Here is a 10,292-nt window from a genome sequence, read left to right on the forward strand (position 1 = left end):
TTCTTGTGTAGAACATGTTGTAATTTGTACTAGGTGTAAAGATTTTGACATTGATGCGTGTAGTGAACACCTAGTTTCAATTTCCAAGCTTAATGATGAATTGGCTAGTCTTAATGCTCAACTTAAGACAAGCAAGAATGAATTTGATAAACTAAAATTTGCAAGGGATGCCTACACGATCGGTAGACACCCCTCAATTAAGGATGGACTTGGCTTCAAGAGGGAAGCCAAGAACTTAACAAGCCATAAGGCTCCCATTCCCGCTAAGGAGAAAGGGAAGGCCCCTATGGCTACTAGTGCTAAAAAGAACCATGCCTTTTTGTATCATGATAGGAGACAAACTAGAAATGCTTATAGGAGTTATAATGCTTACGATGATTTTTCTCATGCTATGTTTGCTTCTAGTTCTTCATATGTGCATGATAGAAATGGTGGTAGAAGGAATGTTGTTAATATTCCTAGGAAAGTTAATGAGCCTTCTACAATATATCATGCTTTGAATGCTTCCTTTGCAATTTGTAGAAAGGATAGGAAAATAGTTGCTAGAAAATTAGGGGCAAGATGCAAGGGAGACAAAACTTGCATTTGGGTCCCTAAGGATATTTGTGCTAACCTTGCAGGACCCAACATGAGTTGGGTACCTAAGACCCAAGCCTAAATTTGCCTTACAGGTTTATGCATCCGGGGGTTCAAGCTGGATTATTGACAGCGGATGCACAAACCATATGACGGGGGAGAAGAAGATGTTCACCTCCTACGTCAAGAATAAAGATTCCCAAGATTCAATAATATTTGGTGATGGGAATCAAGGCAAGGTAAAAGGGTTAGGTAAAATTGCAATCTCAAATGAGCACTCTATCTCTAATGTGTTTTTAGTAGAGTCTCTTGGATATAATTTGCTATCTGTGAGTCAATTATGCAATATGGGATATAACTGTTTGTTTACAAATGTAGATGTGTCTGTTTTTAGAAGATGTGATGGTTCACTAGCTTTTAAGGGTATTCTAGACGGCAAGCTTTACTTAGTTGATTTTGCAAAAGAAGAGGCCGGTCTAGATGCATGCTTAATGGCTAAGACTTGCATGGGCTGGTTGTGGCATCGCCGCTTAGCACATGTGGGGATGAAGAACCTTCACAAGCTTCTAAAGGGAGAACACGTGATAGGTCTGACTAACGTGCAATTCGAAAAAGATAGACCTTGTGCAGCATGTCAAGCAGGTAAACAGGTGGGAGGAGCACATCACAGCAAGAATGTGATGACCACTTCAAGACCCCTGGAGCTGCTACATATGGACCTCTTCAGACCCGTCGCCTATCTGAGCATAGGAGGAAGTAAGTATGGTCTAGTTATCGTTGATGACTTTTCCCGCTTCACTTGGGTGTTCTTTTTGCAGGATAAGTCTGAAACCCAAGGGATCCTCAAGCGCTTCCTCAGGAGAGCTCAAAATGAGTTTGAGCTCAAGGTGAAGAAGATAAGGAGCGACAACGGGTCCGAGTTCAAGAACCTTCAAGTGGAGGAGTTCCTTGAGGAGGAAGGGATCAAGCACGAGTTCTCCGCTCCCTACACACCACAGCAAAATGGTGTGGTAGAGAGGAAGAACAGGACGCTAATCGATATGGCGAGGACGATGCTTGGAGAATTCAAGACCCCCGGGTGTTTCTGGTCGGAAGCCGTGAACACGGCTTGCCACGCCATCAACAGGGTCTACCTTCACCGCCTCCTCAAGAAGACGTCGTATGAGCTTCTAACCGGTAACAAACCCAATGTATCTTACTTTCGTGTATTTGGGAGCAAATGCTACATTCTAGTGAAGAAGGGTAGAAATTCTAAGTTTGCTCCCAAAGCTGTAGAAGGGTTTTTGTTAGGTTATGACTCAAATACAAAGGCATATAGAGTCTTCAACAAATCATCGGGTTTGGTTGAAGTCTCTAGCGACGTTGTATTTGATGAGACTAATGGCTCTCCAAGAGAGCAAGTTGTTGATTGTGATGATGTAGATGAAGAAGATGTTCCGACGGCTGCTATACGAACCATGGCGATTGGAGAAGTGCGGCCACAGGAACAAGATGAACGAGATCAACCTTCTTCCTCAACAACGGTGCATCCCCCAACTCAAGACGATGAACAGGTTCATCAACAGGAGGCGTGTGATCAAGGGGGAGCACAAGATGATCATGTGATGGAGGAAGAAGCACAACCGGCACCTCCAACCCAAGTTCGAGCGGTGATTCAAAGGGATCATCCCGTCGACCAAATTTTGGGTGACATTAGCAAGGGAGTAACTACTCGATCTCGATTAGTTAATTTTTGTGAGCATTACTCTTTTGTCTCTTCTATTGAGCCTTTCAGGGTAGAAGAGGCCTTGCTAGATCCGGACTGGGTGTTAGCCATGCAGGAGGAACTCAACAACTTCAAGCGAAATGAAGTTTGGACACTGGTGCCTCGTCCCAAGCAAAACGTTGTGGGAACCAAGTGGGTATTCCGCAACAAACAGGACGAGCACGGGGTGGTGACGAGGAACAAGGCTCGACTTGTGGCAAAAGGTTATGCCCAAGTCGCAGGTTTGGACTTTGAGGAGACTTTTGCTCCTGTGGCTAGGCTAGAATCAATTCGTATCTTGCTAGCATATGCCGCTCACCATTCTTTCAGGTTGTACCAAATGGATGTGAAGAGCGCGTTCCTCAACGGGCCGATCAAGGAGGAGGTGTACGTAGAGCAACCCCCTGGCTTCGAGGATGAACGGTACCCCGACCACGTGTGTAAGCTCTCTAAGGCGCTCTATGGACTTAAGCAAGCCCCAAGAGCATGGTATGAATGCCTTAGAGACTTTTTAATTGCTAACACTTTCAAGGTTGGGAAAGCCGATCCAACTCTTTTTACTAAGACATGTGATGGTGATTTGTTTGTGTGCCAGATTTATGTCGATGACATAATATTTGGTTCTACTAACCAAAAGTCTTGTGAAGAGTTTAGCAGGGTGATGACGCAGAAATTCGAGATGTCGATGATGGGCGAGTTGAACTACTTCCTTGGGTTCCAAGTGAAGCAACTCAAGGACGGCACCTTCATCTCCCAAACGAAGTACACGCAAGATCTGCTAAAGTGGTTTGGGATGAAGGACGCCAAGCCCGCAAAGACGCCGATGGGAACCGACGGACACACCGACCTCAACAAAGGAGGTAAGTCCGTTGATCAAAAAGCATACCAGTCAATGATAGGGTCTTTACTTTATTTATGTGCTAGCAGACCGGATATTATGCTTAGCGTATGCATGTGTGCTAGATTTCAATCCGATCCCAAGGAGTGTCACTTAGTGGCGGTGAAGCGAATTCTAAGATATTTGGTTGCTACGCCTTGCCTCGGACTCTGGTATCCAAAAGGGTCTACCTTTGACTTGGTTGGATACTCAGATTCCGACTATGCTGGATGTAAGGTCGATAGGAAGAGTACATCAGGGACGTGCCAATTCTTAGGAAGGTCCCTGGTGTCGTGGAACTCTAAGAAACAAACCTCCGTTGCCCTATCCACCGCTGAGGCCGAGTATGTTGCCGCAGGACAGTGTTGCGCGCAACTACTTTGGATGAGGCAAACCCTCCGGGACTTTGGCTACAATCTGAGCAAAGTCCCACTCCTATGTGATAATGAGAGTGCTATCCGCATGGCGGAAAATCCTGTTGAACACAGCCGCACAAAGCACATAGACATCCGGCATCACTTTTTGAGAGACCACCAGCAAAAGGGAGATATCGAAGTGTTTCATGTTAGCACCGAGAACCAGCTAGCCGATATCTTTACCAAGCCTCTAGATGAGAAGACCTTTTGCAGGCTGCGTAGTGAGCTAAATGTCTTAGATTCGCGGAACTTGGATTGAATTGTAGCATACATGTGTTTATGCTTTTGATCATGTTCCTTCTGCATTTTGTTGCTTAATAATGGTGCTCAAGTTGTACAAACACTCCCTGGACCTCACAAGTCCGTTGCAAAGTGGTGCACATGTCTAGGGGGAGATGTGTTACAACTTGACCCTTTGAGACTAACCATATGCTTGAGTTTGCTTGTTTTAGTCTCGAAGGAGAATTAAAAGGGAAAAGGTGGACTTGGACCATGCAAGACTTCCACTGCACTCCGATGAAAAGAGTAACTCTTCCAAGTTCATCTTTATACTCTTATTGCCTATTTGCTCTTAGTTGAAGATTTTGGTGAGGCAATGGGGTTAAAGGGCCACGATTGATCCCATTTTGGTGCTTGATGCCAAAGGGGGAGAAAATAAAGGCCAAAGCAATAAATGGATGAAAGGGAAATGTGCCTTTGGGCCATTTCTAAGTATTTTGGTGATTGAGTGCAAACACAAGTGCTTAAATGTGAAAATATGCCCAAGGATGAACAAAGTGCAAATCACAAGTTAAGGTATGTTTCTAAGCCTTAGTACATTGGTTTGTGTACTAATATTCTTGTCTAAGTGTTAGAAACAGGAAGAAGAAGAGGAGTGGAGGGCTGCTTCGGGCTGGGGCACCGGACTGTCCGGTGTGCACCGGACAGTGTCCGGTGCGCCAGACCAGCGCGGAGCAAACCAGCCGCTCTCGGGTTTTTCTCCGGCGACTTCGGCTAAAATTCACCGGACTGTCCGGTGTGCACCGGACTGTCCGGTGAGCCAACGGTCGGCCGGGCCAACGGTCGGCCGCGCGATCGGCGCGCGACACGTGGCCGAGCCAACGGTCGGAATGGGGCACCGGACTGTCCGGTGTGCACCGGACATGTCCGGTGCGCTAACGGTGCGCCAGATCTGCAACGGTCGGCAACGGTCGGCTTCGCCATTTAAGGAAAGGAATCGGGCACCGGACACTGTCCGGTGTGCACCGGACTGTCCGGTGTGCACCGGACTGTCCGGTGCGCCCGACGACAGAAGGCAAGATCAGCCTTCCAGATTTGCTCTCAACGGCTCCTAGCTGCCTTGGGGCTATAAAAGGGACCCCTAGGCGCATGGAGGAGACGCCCAAGCAACTCTTAAGCATACTTGATCATCCACACTAAGTCTTTGCGCATCCATTTGTGATTCTAAGTGATTCGAGCTCTGTTCTTGTGAGAAACTGTGAGATAGTCTTTGAGCTCGAATCTTGGCTGTGTGTGTGCGCGTTTCGCTGTGGATTTGTGTGTGTTGCTTCCCTCCCTTACTCCGTGCTTCTTTGTGAATCTTAAGTGTAAGGGCGAGAGACTCCAATTTGTGGAGATTCCTCGCAAGTGGGATAAAGATAAGCAAGGCAAAATACTGTGGTATTCAAGTGGGTCTTTGGACCGCTTGAGAGGGGTTGATTGCAACCCTCATCCGTTGGGACGCCACAACGTGGAGTAGGCAAGTTTTGTACTTGGCCGAACCACGGGATAAATCACCGTGTCTCCTCTGTGTTGTGATTGTCGTATTGTGCAAGATCTTCTCTTTAGCCACTTGGCAATTATTGTGCTAACCACTAACAAGTTTTTTTTGTGGCTATAAGTTAAGTTTTTACAGGATCACCTATTCACCCCCCCTCTAGGTGCTCTCAATGGATCAGCTACCACTTGAGAAAATTTGAAAACAGTAGGATAGAGCTTTTGGTTTGTCAAAACTCTTGCAATGTCTCTTTTGTCAAAAGTTGGCCTCTTGTGGGGAGAAGTGTTGAATTTGAAAACAGTAGGATAGAGCTTTTGGTTTGTCAAAACTCTTGCAATGTCTCTTTTGTCAAAAGTTGGCCTCTTGTGGGGAGAAGTGTTGATTATGGGAAAAAGGGGGAGTTTTTGAAATCTTTAATCAATCTCTTTTGGAATGACTCTCTTTATGCTTCAACATGTGTGTTTGACTTAGAGATAGAGATTTGAGTTTGATTTGCAAAAACAAACCAAGTGGTGGCAAAGGATGATCCATATATGTCAAAATTGAATCAAAACAATTTTGAGTTCTTATTTAATTTGATTTTGTACTTGTTCTACTTGCTTTATGTTGTGTTGGCATAAATCACCAAAAAGGGGGAGATTGAAAGGGAAATGTGCCTTTGGGCCATTTCTAAGTGTTTTGGTGATTTAGTGTCCAACACAAGTGCCTAAGTGTAAAAAGGTGGACAAAGTACAAATCAAGAATTAAGGTATGTTTCTCAGACTTAGTACATTGTTTTATGGACTAATGTATTGTGTCTAAGTGCTGGAAACAGGAAAAATTCAATTGGAAATGTCTTGGCTCGAGCAGCCAAGAATCTGCTGAGTCTGGGAGCACCGGACTGTCCGGTGGGTCACCGGACTGTCCGGTGGTGCACCGGACAGTGTCCGGTGCGCCAGGCTGACTCGGCGTGAACTCGGCGCTCTCGGGAATTCGCCGACGGCGTACGGCTAAAATTCACCGGACTGTCCGGTGTGCACCGGACTGTCCGGTGAGCCAACGGTCGGCCGGGCCAACGGTCGGCCGCGGAATCTGTGCGCGACACGTGGTCGGGCCAACGGTCGGAAGGGGGCACCGGACTGTCCGGTGTGCACCGGACTGTCCGGTGCGCCAACGGCTCCCAGATCTGCAACGGTCGGCTGCGCCATTTAAGGAAAGAAATCGGGCACCGGACAGTGTCCGGTGTGCACCGGACTGTCCGGTGCGCCCGATGACAGAAGGCAAGATCAGCCTTCCAGAATTGCTCTCAACGGCTCCTAGCTGCCTTGGGGCTATAAAAGGGACCCCTAGGCGCATGGAGGAGCACACCAAGCATTCCTACAACATTCTTAAGCACCAAGACATCGATTCCACGCATTTGGTTCATTGTGATAGCATCTAGAGCTCTTGTTGAGTTGTGGACTCATTGAGTTGTGTTGCAAGCTCTTGTTGCGACTTGTGTGCGTGCTGTTGCTCTGATTTTGAGTCTTGTGTGCGTTGCTAGTTTCTCCCTTACTCCGTATTTCTTTGTGAATCTTAAGTGTAAGGGCGAGAGGCTCCAAGTTGTGGAGATTCCTCGCAAACGGGATATTGAAAGGCAAAGCAAAACACCGTGGTATTCAAGTTGGTCTTTGGACCGCTTGAGAGGGGTTGATTGCAACCCTCGTCCGTTGGGACGCCACAACGTGGAGTAGGCAAGCGTTGGTCTTGGCCGAACCACGGGATAAACCACTGTGTCATCTCTGTGTTTGATCTCTTGTGGTATTGTGTTTTGCTGAGACTCCTTTCTAGCCACTTGGCAATCATTGTGCTAACACTTAACAAGTTTTTGTGGCTATAAGTTTAAGTCTCTACAGGATCACCTATTCACCCCCCCCCCCTCTAGGTGCTCTCACATAGCTGCAGCAGTGGATCAGTTTTAATAGTGTATCCAAGCTTACTGTTGGAAATCAAGTCCTTACTGCTCATATCGACATAGCTGCAGCAGTGGATCAGTTTTACTTTGATTTAATTGGGGCTAGTAAAGACAGAAATATTTCGATTAACCTTGAGGCTCTGGAAACTGCTGGCACTCCATCTCCAAATTTGATCGAGTTGGACAGCCCCATTACTGAGCAAGAAGTGTGCAATGCTATAAATTCTCTGTCCTCTGATAAATCTCCTGGACCGGATGGATTTACTGGTAGATTTTACAAAATTTGCTGGTCCATTATTAAAGAGGATCTTATGGCTGCGGTGATTGCGATTTGGAATAGAAAATTTGATAATTTTCATAAGCTGAACTCTGCTTTTATCACTCTAATCCCAAAGAAAGATAATGCTGATCAAGTCAAAGATTTTAGACCTATCAGCCTTGTTCACAGCTTTGCAAAACTAATCACAAAGATATTGGCTTCTCGATTGGCTTCAAGGCTCAACGATTTGGTCTCTCCAAACCAAAATGCCTTCATTAAGGGTCGCTTTATCCAGGATAATTTCATGTTGGTTCAGCAGACGGCTAAATTACTTCATCAACAAAGGCATCCTTGCCTGATGCTCAAGTTGGATATTACTAAAGCTTTTGATTCGGTTTCCTGGCCCTTCCTTATTGAGGTCATGCAGAATCTAGGGTTTGGGCAGATCTGGAGAGATATCATTTCAGGGCTGCTTCTCACTTCCTCTACTCGAGTTAGTTAATGGTCATCCGGGAAGCATAATTTCTCATAGAAGAGGGCTGCGACAGGAGGATTCTCTTTCTCCGATGCTGTTTGTGCTTGTCATGGATGTGCTTGGTCAACTTGTCTCTAAAGCAGATGAGGAAGGTTTATTACAACCTCTTTCTACTAGGCAGCTTTAACACCGGGTTTCTCTTTATGCTGATGATGTGGTTCTTTTTATTAATCCTGTGGCAGAGGACATGACTATGGTTTCAGACATCCTTCAGCTTTTTGGTGAGGCTTCTGGTTTATATAATAATAATCAGAAATCTAGTGTCTACCCCATCAGATGCCATGAAGACAATTTAGAGATTATTCAATAATTTTGGCCCTGTGAGATATCTAGCTTTCCTTGCAAGTACCTTGGGCTGCCCCTGTCGTTACATAAATTAAGAAGGGAGCAGGTGCAGCCCATTGTGGATAAAATAGCTAATCAACTACCTGGATGGAAAGCTGATTTGTTGACTAAAGCAGGAAGAAGTGTATTGGTGCAATCTGTTTTGACAGGGGTGCTGATTTATAGTGTTATGGCTGTAGACTTGCCTTCTACTACTTTGAAGGACATTGATAAAATTCGAAGAGGGTTCCTTTGGCGTGGTCGTAAAAATGCCATGGGTGGCCATTGTGTAGTGGCCTGGGGCAGTGTGTGCAGACCTCGAGAGCTTGGTGGATTGGGTATTTTCAGCATCACTGAACTGAGTTGGGCCCTTAAAATGCGTTGGGCTTGGCTGCAAAAAACTGAGCTAGGTCGACCCTGGGCATCCCTGCCTTTGCATACCCCGAAAAAAATTTGAGAGTTTCTACAAGTAGCCTTGTATTCTGAGATTGGAAATGGAGCTTCTACCCTTTTCTGGAGGGGTCGATGGTTGGGTGGGCAGCGGATTGGGGATATCGCTCCCCGACTTATTGAGACCATTCCTAAGAAGCTGATTAACAAAAGGACAGTTCAGGAGGCGATCGAGGATAATGGCTGGATTAATGATATTCCTGGGAGTTTATCTGTTGGTGCACTTGCAGACTTCCTGCGTATTTAGGATTTGGTGGCACATGTTGATCTGGACCCCCATAAGGAGGACAAACATATTTTTCGGTTGGCTGCTAATGGCAAATATTCGACTAAAGCCGCTTATGAGGGGCTCTTCATTGGATCTGTGGAGTTTGAACCTTTTGAGCGGATTTGAAAAACTTGGGCTCCGCCCAAATGTCGATTCTTCTTGTGGCTGGTGGCTCACAAGAAATGTTGGACAACAGATAGACTTGAGAAGCGGGGGCTGGATCATCCGGAAAAATGTCCTTTATGTGAGCAGGAGAGGGAGACAATTGACCATCTGCTTGTGAATTGCGTTTTCTCAAGAGAATGTTGGTTCCTCCTTCTAAGGCAATTCGGGCTGCAGGGTTTGGCCCCCCAACCAACGAATATTAATTTTATGGAGTGGTGGCATCAAGCAAATGAAGCTATTCAGGGGGTCTCTGATACCAACGAATATTAATTTTATGGAGTGGTGGCATCAAGCAAATGAAGCTATTCAGGGGGTCCTTCAGAGATGGCCTAAACTCCCTCATTATGCTGGGCGCTTGGATTTTGTGGAATCACCGGAACAGATGCATCTTTGATGGCCTTTCCCCTAATGTTGCTAATTTCCTAATCCATGTGGGGGATGAGCGCCGTCTGTGGGAGACTACCGGGGCCAAGGGGTTGACATCCCTTGTTGCCTCCCTCTCTCATGTAGTCTAGAGTTTTATAGATGAGTCAGTCTATGCTAGTTTTGTTCAGGCCGCCGTAAGGCGTCAGTTGTACCCCGGTCTATTTTAGATCTTGTTTATTTCTTCTTTTAATATAATGATACGCAGCTCTCCTGCGTGTTCGAAAAAAAAAGACATATCTATTGATTAATACATCTAATTAATATACTGATTTCATTTTTGCGATCTTGACATTTTTATGAACAAAACTATATCTCACTTGCTATATAAATTTTAAGGATTTGATTTATTATTTATCTGGTCTCGTTCTAACGCAGTCAACCGAACAACAACCGCATTTGGTCCGTATAAACCTATACACATAACCAAACACGATTCTCTTGAAAATGTTAAACCTACCGTGTGGGAGCTTAGCCATCTGTATACGGACTAGCGTAGGCTATGTTGATCCACAAACCAGACACGGCAGCTGAAAATTTTGATTCTGCCATGGTGCTCTCTATTT

The sequence above is a fragment of the Zea mays genome, chromosome 4 (assembly GCF_902167145.1).
Source record: "Zea mays cultivar B73 chromosome 4, Zm-B73-REFERENCE-NAM-5.0, whole genome shotgun sequence".
Lineage (NCBI taxonomy): Eukaryota > Viridiplantae > Streptophyta > Magnoliopsida > Poales > Poaceae > Zea > Zea mays.